This window comes from Cricetulus griseus, chromosome X (genome assembly GCF_003668045.3).
Source record: "Cricetulus griseus strain 17A/GY chromosome X, alternate assembly CriGri-PICRH-1.0, whole genome shotgun sequence".
NCBI lineage: Eukaryota > Metazoa > Chordata > Mammalia > Rodentia > Cricetidae > Cricetulus > Cricetulus griseus.
Window position 1 is genome coordinate 43,151,020 of NC_048604.1, and position 14,180 is coordinate 43,165,199.

General features: G+C 40.3%; 1 long non-coding RNA gene across 2 annotated transcripts in view; it reads right to left on the reverse strand.

Annotated features, from left to right (window-relative positions):
- The window catches only part of LOC113837569, a 99,415-nt gene that overhangs the window by 40,120 nt on the left and 45,115 nt on the right, over positions 1 to 14,180 (reverse strand). For both annotated transcript variants that reach the window (XR_004771398.1, XR_004771399.1), the window contains exon 5: positions 13,476 to 13,660. This is a non-coding gene — a long non-coding RNA (uncharacterized LOC113837569). The remainder of the gene's footprint in view (positions 1 to 13,475; positions 13,661 to 14,180) is intronic.

Below are 14,180 nucleotides of genomic sequence, written 5' to 3' on the forward strand. Positions count from 1 at the left end.
GATATGGGAGTCAGAGCACAGACCACAGACACTCTGTAAAGTGTTCTATGTTCTACAACCAGCTACAGAGGGCTCTCCTGTCTGCTTCCCGTCTGTAGTTGGAACTTTCTTTGGGCCACCAATCAGCTCCCAAATAAATGACATAGAGATTTTCTAGAAGGTACAGTAAGAAATTAAAAGAATGTTGCTTATGTCTAATTGGAGTGTGACTAGAATGGTGTGAACTGTGAGCAATGGCCAAGGAAGCTGAGGAGGTGAAGCACAATGGAATTTGTTTGTTTGTGTGGTTGGTTTTGTTTTGTTTTGTTTTGTTTTGTTTTGTTTTAGATAGGATTTGACTGGGGAGTCCAAACTGCCTGCAACTTTCTATCTACTTTTATTTTAGGTTTTCCACTTGATCTTTATTTACATATCTAAACCACTATACCCTACTCCAGACTGCCAAAGTCAAGAACTACTGTTTCAAAATCAGCTCTTTCTAAATATTTTTCATTTCTTGAAAATAGATATTTTTCTCATCTAATATATCTTGATTAAGGTTTTCCCTCCCTCTAGTCTTCCCAGAACCTGGTTATTATCTTCTAGAAGTCTGTTCTTTTCTAATGAGAGACAGAAAAGGAGTGGCTCCCAAGGGGAGGGGAAATGGGGAAGGACTTGTAATCTTCTTGCCTCGGCTTCCCGAAGTTGGGATTCACGGGCATGTGTTCTGGTGCCCTGAAAGATTAGTCCTGAATGTCTCTTAGAGGAGGTTCTTCAGTTAACTTTAGAATTGAGATTTAAATTTTTCATTCAGTGATGGTCTTCCTTTCTAAAATAACCACATTTTGGCCTACATAAGACAATATGAAGTTCACTGATTTAGGAATCCTGTAGCAAGAGAGTCATAGTACACAGAGCAACAGTTCCTTTAAGGTGTCACAGTGGGATGGTGTCACTGACCTGCCAAAGACAGCTTCTCAGTCTTCACTTGATGAATCATCTGGTGGTAGCAGCAGCTATGCCTTTGTTTTCACACTCAGTATGATTTGAACAAGATTTGTTTTCTGTCATAGCAAAGCCACTGAAAATACTGGTATGCATTCTCTCTAAATTGTAGAACCCCCTCCTTCACTGGGGCAGTTTTATATGGGCAGGGGCCAATGGTAATTATGTACAGTGTGAAAACAAAACAATTTGCTCTGCATAATCTTCAGGATCTTCTGTAGTGGGAAATTGTCCGAACATATGAAGGCCCATACTGTACTTCCTACCTTGATTAGTTTGTCATTGTTAGAACTATCTATTCATACCATGCTGGTTTAGAGCAGCCCAGTGCCCTAGATAGTGATGCATGGTTCTTCTAGTTTTATTATATTTCTCTCATATATTACATCCCAAGCACAGTTCCCCCCCCCTCCTTTCCTCCCAGTTCCCCTCATCCACTCCTCCTCCTTTTCTGGAGACCAGGCTGGCTTTGAACTCACAGAGATCCACCTGCCTTTGCCTCCCAAGTGCTGGGATTAAAGGTGTGCATTGCCAATGCCCATCCTCATCCTTTTCTATTAAGAAAATGGCAAGCATCCAAGTGATATCAACTTGACACAGCATATCAAGATGCAGTAAGACTAAGTACAAACCCTCATATTAAGGTTGGATAAGGTGACCTAGTGAGAGGAAAAGGGTCCCAAAAGCAGGCAAAATTGTCAGAGACAGCTCTGCTCCAACTGTTAAGAATCCCACAAGAAGACCAAGCTACACAACTGGTAACATATGTGCAGAGGGCCTAGGTCAGTCCCATGGAGGCTCCCTGGCTGGCAGTACAGTCTCTGTGAGCCCCTATGAGTCCAGGTTAGTTGATTCTGTGTTTTTCTTGTGGTGTCCTTGAACCCTCTGGAACCTTCCTCCTCCTCTTCTACAGGGTTGCCTAAGCTCAGTCTAATGTTTGGCTGTGGGTCTGATCTGTTTCCATCACCTTCTCGATGAAGCCTCTCTGACAACGATTAGGCTATGTCCCTGCCTACTAGTACAGCAGAATATCATTAGGAATAATTTTATTGACTTTTTTGCTGGTCATGTTTGGTTCTATCTTAGGTGTCTGGGTTACCCAGCCTCTGGCTCCTGGCTCTCTAGGCAGTGTCCCATCTTGTGGCTTAAGCTGAAACACTCGTTAGTTGCCTAGTTCCGCAATTTCTGTGCCACCTTTACCACAGCACATCTTGTAGGCAGTACCAATTGTAGGCTGAAGGTTTTGAGGCTGGGTTGGTGTCCCAGTCTCTCCACTGGAAGTCCTTCCCAGTTACTGGAGCTGGCCAGTTCAAGCTCCATATCTGCTCTTATTAGCGGTCTTAGCTAGGATCATCCTCATGGATTCCTGAAAGTTTCCATTGCAGTAGGTTTCTTCCTTGCCGCTGAAATACCTCCCAGTTCCCAATGTCGCTCCCAATACTCTCCCTCCATTCCCCGAAACCTAATTCTCCTGTTCCCATCCCCACCCACTTCCAGCCTACCTGAGATATCCATTCTACTTTCCTATCCCAGGGAACGCACGGTTCTTAAGTCCCTAAAGTTCAATGCAAAGCCACAGCATTGTTTCAACTTAGGACTGGACACACACAGAGAAGAGCACAGCAATATGTAGGTCTATCTTTCATCAATGACAGTTAACATTCACTCAACAAAAGAGTCACTTCTTTCTCAATCTGTGTTACCTTCTTTCTGTTTTCTGGACTGTTATACCCCAAGGCATCTAGTCATATATTAGTAAAAGTAAATACAAGCATACCATAAACCTTAGCACAATTAGCACAGCTAACAAATTCTCAGATGATAATTATGCTACTGGTCTGGAAACACACTTTGAGGTCCAATGTTCTGAACTGGTATTTTATATTTATTTGCACCACTGGCTAAATAACTCATCTCCCCAGAAGATATTCAGATCTTATTCTCAGATTGTATTCATTGAAATTAGGTGGGCAGTAAATTGTCCTAGGAGAGATAACATTCCTTAAACCTACTCTCTTCTCAATCAGTCCATCTGCCAACTGAGGCTTGGAGTCGCTCTCCTCTTCAGTTCTTGCCTAAATAGTCATCTAATCATTTCTGACACATACTTCATGCCTTTCCTTCCTTTCCTTGATTTCAACACTCTGGTTCAGAACCATGACTTCAATATCTCTCCCTCTAACCAATACAGTATACAACCACTGGGGTGATATGACTTCCATAGCTTTTCATAATTCAACATTCTGTGCGTCTTTAACATGCTAAATAACCCATAAGCCTTCCCAAAATCATGCTCCAATGGGCCTACATATGGTAATAATCACTGGTCTTCAAACATGTTTGCTCCTTCTCCGATAGCTAACTCCACCTGCTTGCTAATGGCTCTGGAGATGTGACCTCACAAACATCTACACTGGGTAATAGATGAGCTACATGACAAAAATCTATTCCAGAACCCCTCAGACATCCTCAATCAAAACATCCAAGAGCAAAACCGAAGAATCTGTACTGTTATCCAGCTGGGCAAGGTAAATCAGTGCACACCAAAGCTGGAGAACCGCATCCACAGTTTAGTGCTTCAACAGGATCTATTATCACCACATTATATGTAATCTATCACTGTGTTGCAAATCATTTCCAAACTTAGAAGCTTAAATCGACCTACCTTTTACAACACTGTCACCATGGGTCAGAAAGACAAGCTTAGAGGATGTGTGTGTCCTTTGACTCAGGATCCCCTGAATTACTTGAGTTGTTAGTCTAGCCAATAGTCCTCTCAAGATACAACAAGTGCAAGATCTACTACTAACTGAATTCACATGGCCATTAGGAGGATTCAGTTCCTCATAGGCTGTTGAATTAAGGGCTTCAGGTCACCACCCTCATTTCCACACCATGTGGGTCTCTTGCACAGGTCTGTTCACAATATAGTAGCCTACTTCATGCTTCATTAGCACAAACAAGCAAATAGAGTGAGTGTGAAAAGAAGCAGTAAGACAAATCAGTCCCATTATTTTTCACTGTGGTGCCTTTGTTTGACAGCAGAAACTAGGTCCAGCACACATGTAATGGCAGGAATGAGATTTCACAAAGAAGTGACTACCAGAATGTAGGTATCATTAGACTGTGCTTCAGAAGTGGTCTGCCCTACCCATCTATACATCAAATATACACATTAGCCGATATTCTTATTTATCCAGCTACTACAGAATTATCAACGACAGTAATATGGCTGGCAACAAAACAATACATAATTGTACAATTACCCTATCCTGCCTCTCTACTTTACAAAAGTTTCTGATTTCAGTAAAGGAGAAAGTAATTGATCTAGACCCAAAGTGGATATTTGGGACCTTCTGACAAACACGTATTTATCAATTTAGCCAGTTTTCAACTCTGCTGCAGATTAGAATATCTAGGGAGCATTTTCTGAAAAATACTAGTGCCCAGAGTCCCACTATAAACAATATAAATCAGAATTTCTGATGCCAGGGCTATAGAATCAGCATGTTTCTAAAGATCTCTGGGTGATTCAAGCATACAGTTAGGATTGGAAACTCCTGGGCTGGCCCTTTCTTCCACCCCCAGTTAATGCCGAATGCAATGGAGTCAGAACTAGATTGACAACAGGTAGTTTATTAAAGGGATAGTACTCACGCAAGGGCCAGTGACCAGGTTTACACCGGAGCTGGAGTGAGCAGCAGATGTTTGCCCAGCCAGGCGGGAGAGAGAAAAGAGGGCCGCATGTGTTCCTCTCTGCTACTTAAACCCTTGCTACCTCATTCTGAATGGGCATGGTCAGCAGCACCTGTGGCCAGCCCCAAGCAGGCGTGGTCAGCAGTACCTCTAAACAGGATTACTCCCTACACTCAGTTGCGTTTTTTGAAAGCATTTTCATGGAAACGGCTTCTGCATAAGATAGTCTGGAAGCTCTTTGTTCACCTGATTTGGAAATTCCCTGTAAATAAGTAAAAAAATGATAGCAATTCGGAAAATCAACAAGAGAACAAAGTGTCCTGAGAGACAGCACCATGTATGAAACATGTGTAGGCCAGTACAAGAACACAGGAAGTCGCTATGTATTTGGTTATTGCCTATTATAAGACTGGAAATAGAACTTCAGGTAGAAGAAAGAAATAAATGATATGTTTCCTAAGACAGACGTTGAAAGCTGGCAGACCAGATACATTTCAAAAATAAGTGTCCTGTACATATATGTGTGTGATGTGAGTGTAGGCTGTGTATATTGCTCATTACAATCAAAGTTTACCAAAACCTTATTCATAGATACAAATTATTTACACCTGGAAAAAGATGGGAGAATTTAATATGCAACTTTGCTACACTAAACTCTGAATGTCTGCATTTTGTGTCAGTAGTTGTATAACATTACTAAGAACTTAAACTATAAAATGTACTTAAATCATCTTCAAGCCTATTTGTTGCCAATGAAATTAGGGGCAGAGTAAGTTTCTTAATAACACTATGATGCTTATAACAGATAAGATATGGAATTCTTACAACTTTCATAAAAAGCACCCAGGGAATGTTCAATAAGTATATATAATTAACCATTCCTACTAGTAAGTCAGTGTTTCCTATCAGTAAATATTTTAAATCTGGCATAGTGCTTTTTAAAAATTATAATTTGTTGCCAATATTTAAAATAGGAAATTAATATTTAAATGTCCATATATGAGGTTTGACTTTTAAAAACCAGTTTGTCTCTTAAAAACCTCATGGTCACAACTAATTAAAAGTGAATAGTGGCTATCTATCCTTTCTCAGTGTCTCTCCAAAATGAAATAGTTCATTATTTGACACCCATTGGCTTGATTCCCGCTCCCCCTACCAGACACTTGGAAGTGAACTACTAGAAGTGTAAAAAATGTAGACTTTGGGAGGAGGCTGCTTTGTGTCTGAAGGTTGCTTTTGCCTGTCAGCACTTAACAGTGTGAGTAAGGGATATTATTTAATATCTATGTATAACAGTCTCTTTTTCTGAAATTTAGGAGTAGTAATAAAATATATGTTATAGAAACATTAAGAGAATTAAGTGAGTAAGTTAATATATATGAAGGACTTAGCACAGTACTTGGAGAAAGGTAGGCACTCAGTAAATATTAGTTTTTAGTATCTGAGTTGAGAGCAGTATAATATGGCAATTGAAAGCACAAATACAGTAGAAAAACCAAAACCACTTTTTCTCACTTATATGTGGAATCTAAAACAATCAAACTCATAGAAGCAGACTAGAACAGTGGTTGTTGGTCAAGTGGTGCAAAGGTTCAATAGGATAGGAGAAATAAATACTTGTTTGTACTAAAATGTTTTTAGTACAAAAAATGTATTTAAGGGCTGGGTAGAATACTCAGTCAGTAAAGTGCTTGCCACTCCAGCAAGAGGACCTGAGGTCATCTTTCCAGCATCCACATAAAAGGCAGTTCATGGTGAGAGACTTCTCAAGAAATAAGGTGAGGAGCAATTAAGGAAGATAAACAACATTGACACCTGGTCTCCATAGATGCATGTGCAAGCATGGGCACACACACACACACACACACACACACACACACACACACACACACCTACACCTTAAACCAACATGGCTTCCTAAACATGACCTGAAATTGAGCAAGGAAAACACCAATAAACATTCTAATGTGGACAAAAGGCCTCAATCCTAGACAAAGAACTACTGGCAACTAAAGAATGCTAAGAGCAGAAGAAATTGTCTTCCCCAGGGAAGAGAATATCACTTGATTATCCAATACCACATAGTCAGCATGAGCAACGTTAGATTTAGCAGGTTATTTAGAAATTTATATTTAGAAATTTATATGTGCATGTGTGTGTGCATATAATAACAATGAAAAATAGGCCAGAAATCTTGAAAAGAGCAAGGATATGTCAAGTTGACACAAGCTGTCATCATCTAAGAAGAAACCTCAATTGATCAGGATGAAGGCAAAACTGTAGGGCAATTTCTTAATTAGAGATTGATGTGGGAGGGCTCAGCCCAATATAGGTAGTACCACCTTGGCTAGTAGTCCTGGGGTCAATAAGAAATCAGGGTGAGCAGCCCTGAGGAACAAGCCAGTAAGTAGCACTCTTCCATGGCCTCCGCTTCAGTTCCTGTCTCCAGGCTCCTACCCTGCTTGAGTTTCTGCCCTCATTTCCCTCAGTGATATGCTGTTACCTGGAATTGTAAGCAAAATAAACTCTTTCCTCCCCAAGATGCTTTTGGATATGGTAACATCAATAGCAATGCTAAGACATAGGAGTTTGGGGGAGAAAAGGAAGGGGGATATGATGTAATTATATTGTAATCTCAAAAATAAAAGAAACAATTTTTAAAATTAAAGTAATTAGGCTGTTGGATATGTTAATTAGATGTACACAGTCATCTGTACTATGTACATATAGCATAACATCACTGAGTATGTTTGGAATTATATACAATTATGATTCATCAAACCCACCCCAAATAAAAACTAAGTACAGTGGACATACCCTGAAATTGAGGTAAAAAAATCCCAGATTTCAGACAAACTGTCTGTAAAATGAGGATGGCAATGACATTGTAGAAGCTTTGTGAGAGGACTAAATTCGAGAGTGTTTATAATGTGCCTGGCACAGAGTAAACACTTGGTAAAAGTTGTGTCTCACTGCTCCTCCTTTGGACAAGAAGTTGAGGTCAGCACAGCAGCCCCTAGCAAGGACAATGACATCAAGTCAGAGTTTGTGCTAAAGTGTCTAAAAAGAAAATGAACAATAGGAGATTATGAAAAAGTTTCAAAATACGGTTTTGTTTGTTTGAGACAAGATCTAGCTGTGCAGCCCTGGCTGGCCTGGACCTTGCTATGTGGACCAGGCTGGCCTCAAACTTGTAATAATCCTCTGCCCACTTAAATGCTGCGCTCTCAGGCATACACCAAAATACCTGGCTTGGGTGTGATTTCTTTGTTCACTTTTTTGTTTTTTGATACAGGGTTTCTACATGTATCCAAAGCTGGTCTGGAATTCACTATGTAAGTCAGGCTGGCTCCACACTCACAGCAATGCCAGGCCCCAGCTCCTCCTTGGTGCTGGGATTACAGGCATGTACCATAGCATCTGATTCTTTAAAGTGCCTTTGAAAGCTAAAATGAACATTGCAAATTTTCTCTGGAGAGTGGCTTAAGAGCCCACAGAATTTACGAATTCTATCTGCCACATGCAAGTGCTCTGGAAACCCACCCTATAAACCCGAATCTCTTGTAGCCCATCATTATGACCAACATGATATGTTAATTGTGTCCTTCGACATTCAAAATAATTAGAGTACTAAAAATAATGGTTCCATGGATATGATTGCCCCTGAAATTGACAGATGTGACAAGTAATGGATGCAGAAATAACAATGCAGGAGTAGCACTGCTGTTCCACCTCCTCTTGCTTGGCCTCTGACAAGGTAATCAAAACACACAGAGAAGAGTTGCATTTTCAGCAGGGTGGCGACATTCATGCATTAATGGAAATCAAACTTCAACGACCATAGGACTTGGAAAGAACTGAAAAGCTGGAGTCTGTCTTCAGCTTCCCCAATATTGGGATCCTACAAGCCCAAGCAAGAATCACTGATAATTAGTGATAAGAAAGTTGGTCTTGAATTTACCAAGAAAACCTAGGACACAGCAAGATAGTAAAGAGCACAAGGAAGCCAAATTCTTATTTTAATTATCTATGTGCTCTCCCTTCAGGAGGCGCTACCACAGCGTCTCACAAATTATGTAAAAGGAAATTTTTAATCTCAAGAAAACTTGACCATACCTCTGCCCATGCCTGTGAATTCCCTGTTTGTGGATGGGTATTCATAGAATATAAGCCCATTTTACTTTTAGCTTAGGAAAAAACACAATAAGAAAGAACTTTTTGAAATAAGCATGCTATCTAAAACTATATGTAGTTTCAAAGAATTTGTCTGACGGTTTTACTGAAATTTTCCATAGCCATGATCATTCACAACATTGCTATATTTGCAGATGTTGTGGAAAATAGAGACAGCATTGTTGTTGTTGTTGTTGTTGTTGTTTTTCTAGACAGAGTTTCTCTGTGTGACAGCCCTAGCTGTCCAGGAACTCACTGTGTAGACCAGGCTGGCCTTGAACTCACAAAGATCCACCTGCCTCTGCCTCCTGAGTAGTGGCATTAAAGGCATGGGACACCACCACCCGGCCACAGGAAACCTTTTAAGTTACTTATTTACTTAGTTTTATCTTACATGTGTAGGTGTTTGGGTACATGTATTTTTGTACGGCACAAGTGTGCATGGTGCTCACAGAGACCAGAAATGGGCATTGGATCCTCTGGAACTACAATTACAGATATTTGTGAGTCACCATGTAGGTGCTAGGAATCAAATCCAGGTCTTCTAGAAGAACAGATAGGGCTCTTTACTGCTGAACTATCTCCCCAGGCCCCATTGCAAAATGTGAAATCCAAGCTGTTTTGATCTTGTTTCCAAGAATGCCCCCAAAGCCAACTCTTTCTTAATATTCTTTTGGTGCTCATCTCAGCCAATAGAAACTTCCTCATTAAAAGAAGTAAACTAGAACTAAGAGAGTAGACACACCAAAAATGTCAAATGATTCATTCTGAGGTCAAGAGCTAAAGATCTGTGCATCAGCATGACTGCTGTAACTCTAGCTATGATTCACATTTACTAAGGTCTACTCAAATCAGAAAAGGACAAGAGATAAAAAGCAGATCACACAGCCCAGAATTGGGATGGCAATGGGTGTAATTGAGGAGAGAATGCTGATAAACAATGTTAGTGTCTGGTTTCCCCTTCCTAGGGTCCACAAAAGGGAAGGTAGCACTAGATTTCTAAGTCACTGTGTTTCCAACTTGAACATGCATACAGATTGCCGAGGGTCTTATTAAAGTTCAAATTCCTATTAGAGAAATGTTCTGTTAGACCCAAGGTTCTGCATTTCTAAGAAGCTTCCAGATCCTGTGTGAACTGCTTGTCCATACACCTACAGCTCATGCAATAACTGTATAAACTGCAGGTTCAGCAACGTAAGGCCCAAAGCACAAATCTGTCCTACTCCCTGTTATGCAGTCCGTGAACTAAGAGAAACATGTCAGTGCCAAAGATGGGCCACAAGAACCTGCTATGAGCCCCAAGGGCAAGAGGACAGATGAAATCATTAAGAGCAAAAGACTCAACCGTCTCCCAATTTCCTGACAACAGAAAAGCCCTGAATTCCTCAAAGACCTTGTGGAAATAGAGAGAAGGAGATGTGGAAAAGAAAAAGAGCTGTAGGGGGGAAATGCTGACCATGCCCACTTGGGGGCAGACACATGTGACACTGTGACTTTAAATATGCATGTGGCCCTCTCCCACCTGGCTGAACAGGACTAGCTCCTTTGCGTGAGTACTTTCTTAATAAACTATCTGTGGTCAATCTAGTTCTGATTCCATTGCATTCCACTTTAGGGAGCAGGAAGGAGAAATGGGGATAGAGGCCAGCCTCTCTACGGTCTCTTATAAATATACTAATCCTATCAGTTCAGGGTAACACTAATGACCTCATTTTACCTTAATTACTTTCTTAAAAGCCTTATCTCCAAATATAGTCACAATTTAGTTCACAGCATCACCCTTAGTGATGTGGATGAAAACTCATACTTGCTGTTTTCATTATATCCCTGATCCTTTTGAGTATCCAAAGAAAGTGACTAACCTTCAGTCTGATTAGAAAAGAGGGCACAAAGAGATACCTCATCCACTGACATGCCACTGGCCCCCAAACAGAATATCAGAATTATTCTTTTAACTTAAGGCTATCTCATTCCAAGGGCCAAATAATAAATCAATTAAGTTGTAAAGCTACATTTTTGGTTGCTGCAAATATTTTAATAGCATGTATTAATTATAAAATTATAATTTTATAAAATAATGAAGCAATAGACTTTATTATTACATTTTTGTTTATATTAGAGCTCTAGAGAAACAGAACTGATAGAATGAGTATATATTCTAAGGCTGTTTGTTAGATTGTCTTATACCATGAGTCAAGCAGTTCAATAGTGATTGTCTACACGCTGTCCAGAGGCTAAGAAGCAGCAGCTGCCCAGCCCACCAGGCTAGATGATGAAGATCCGAGCCTTGTGGACAAGTCTTCAGTTCACACTGGAATACCAGAATAAGGATTCTGGCAGCTACAGGGTGGATGCATGTGCTCCAGCAAGGATGAGGGTAGGTGAATGAAGTTGCACTGCTTTCTCTTCAGACAGATTTCTATTTGGGGGAGGATCTGCACACACACACACACACACACACACACACACACACACACACACACACACACCAGTTAATCTTACCTAGAAACACCCTCACAGATATGCCCAGAGGCACATTGAGCCCAGATTAAATCAATTTGACAATCAACATTAATCACAGCAGATGGTGATCAGCATTAACCATTGCAACCAGGCAGTGGTGGCCCATGCCTTTAATCCCAGCACTCTGCAGGCAGAAGCAGGTGGATCTCTGTGAGTTAGAGAAGCCAGTCTGGTCTACATAGTGAGTCCCAGGATAGGGCTGTGTGGAGACCCTGAAGACAGGAATACTTGGTATCTTCTATTCCTCCTCCCTCCCTCCTGTTGCTCCTTGTCTTCCCTAACAGTTTCTCCTCATATGCTTTCATGTGTGTTTTACTTTAAGAATAGTATTCCACTGTGTGAGTATGTTTATACATACGCATGCCATCACCATGATCATAGGAACGCAGACATCTGATTTCAATCACCTTGGGAACATACCCAAGAACAGGATTGCTGGATCACGTATGGTGGTTTTACTTTTAGTTTTATGAGGAAGATCCACACTATTGCTAACTCATTAGTGCCAACAGCATATCAATGCTCCTAGTTAAAGATTCTAGGGGGGATTGGGGTGGGGGGAATTGATGTAAAATAAGATGGTTTCTAATTTAAATTTTAAAAATCTAAGAAAGAGGGGCAGTGGTGGCACATGCCTTTAATCCTACAGAGAAACCCTGTCTTGAAAAACAAAAACAAAACAAAACAACAAAAAGGTTCTAAGAGTCCAGCAACAAAAGAATATACCTTCTTCTCAGCGCCACATGGAACCCTCTCCAAAATGGACCACATACTTGGCAGCCTAGCAAACCTCCACAGATACAAAAAAATTGAAATAACTCCCTGTATCTTATCAGACCACCGTGCTTTAAAGTTAGAATTCAATAACAACACAATTGCAGAAATCCTACAACCACATGGAAGCTGAATAATGCACAATTGCACCATTCCTGGGTCAAGAAATTAAAGCCTTCCTAGAATTTAATGAGAATGAAGACAGAACATACCCAAACTTATGGGACACTTTGAAAGCAATGCTAAGAGGAAAGCTCATAGCACTAAGTACCCACATGAAGAAACTGGAGCATAATCACACCAGAGAATTGACAGCACAACTGAAAGATCCAGAACAAAAAGAAGCAAACTCACACAGGAGTAGAAGCCAGGAAACAATCAAACTGAGGGATGGAACCAATAAAACAAAGAGTTGGTTCTTTGAGAAAATCAACAAGATAGACAAACCTCTATCCAAACTAACCGAAAGGCAGAGAGACAGCATGCTAATTAACAAAATCAGAAATGAAAAGGGAGATATAACAACAGACACTGAGGAAATCCAGAGAATCTTCAGGTCATACTTTGAAAACCTGCACCCCACAAAATTCAAAAATCTAAAGGAAATGGACAATTTTCTGGACAGATATCACTTAACAAAACTAAATCAAGAACAGACAAGCAGTTCAAATCGACCTATAAGCCCTAATGAAATAGAAGCAGCCATCAAAACTCTCCCAACCAAAAAAAAAAAAAAAAAAAAAAAAAAAAAAAAAAAAAAAAAAAAAAAGCCCAAGGCCAGATGGCTTCAGTGCAGAATTCTACCAAAAATTTAAACAAGAGCTAATACCAGTACTCCTCAAATTGTTCCACACAATAGAAGCAGAAGGGACATTGCCAAACTCTTTTTCACAAGGCTACAATTACCTTGATAGCCAAGCCAAGCCACACAAAGACAAAACTAAAAAAGAGAACTACAGACTAATATCCCTCATGAACATAGATGCAAAAATACTCAACAAAATACTGGCCAAAAAACATCAAAGCTGGGCGGTGGTGGCTCACACCTTTAATCCCAGCACTCTGCAGGCAGAGGAAGGTGGATCTATGTGAGTTTACGACCAACCTGGCCTATGAGAGCTAGTTCCAGGACAGCCTCCAAAGCCCCAGAGAATCCCTGTCTCAAAAAAAGAAAGGAAGGAAGGAAGGAAGGAAGGAAGAAAGAAAGAAAGAAAGAAAGAAAGAAAGAAAGAAAGAAAGAAAGAAAGACCACCCACCATGAAGTAGGCTTCATCCCAGGGTTGCAAGGATGGTTCAACATATGAAAATCCATCAATGTAACCCACCATATAATCAAACTTTTCCTCCTTTTGGCTGGAAGAGGGAGACTTGTCCCAGCTGGTTTGCATTTATGCTCTGCAGAGGTTCCTGGAGACTTTCTTCCAAATACAAGTCCACAGAACCATTACTTCTCCAGGTATAGGTGGGTTCTTCTGAGTGTAGAATTCCGCAATAGCTGGAACTGCCTATGCTGTGAGGGTAATAATGAGCCATGTGATTTTTATTTTCTGTCCAACACAGCATTGGAAATCGTGCAAATGGGAACAAACTCGTCCTCCCAAGGTTTGCTTTGGCAGTCCATAAAGCTACATTTTAATAGTAGAAGGAGTTCCCTAGGTCTGGAGGGTAAAGCCCATTGTGTCCTGGACCAGGAAGAAAGTACGGTAGCCAACAGCACAGATTACTATATAATCAGGTCTTTCACCACAAAGAAATCATTTCCCATTTATAAAATATGGAAGGAAACAGTAACCCTCCTCTTAGAAACCTTTTTGCAGGTTAAACTAGCTACTGTGCAACAAGAACTTAGCAGATAGTACATAGTAAGTGTTTAATGGGTAGGAGCTATAATACTATCTTTAAAATTGGAAGGATATTTTGAAGTCTACTCTGGATTCAAGTTAGTTGCCATCAATAAAAATGAGAGTTCAGCAAATATGGCATACTTTCACTTTTAGTTCCTATTTTGCTATAGCTACATAGAATCATGG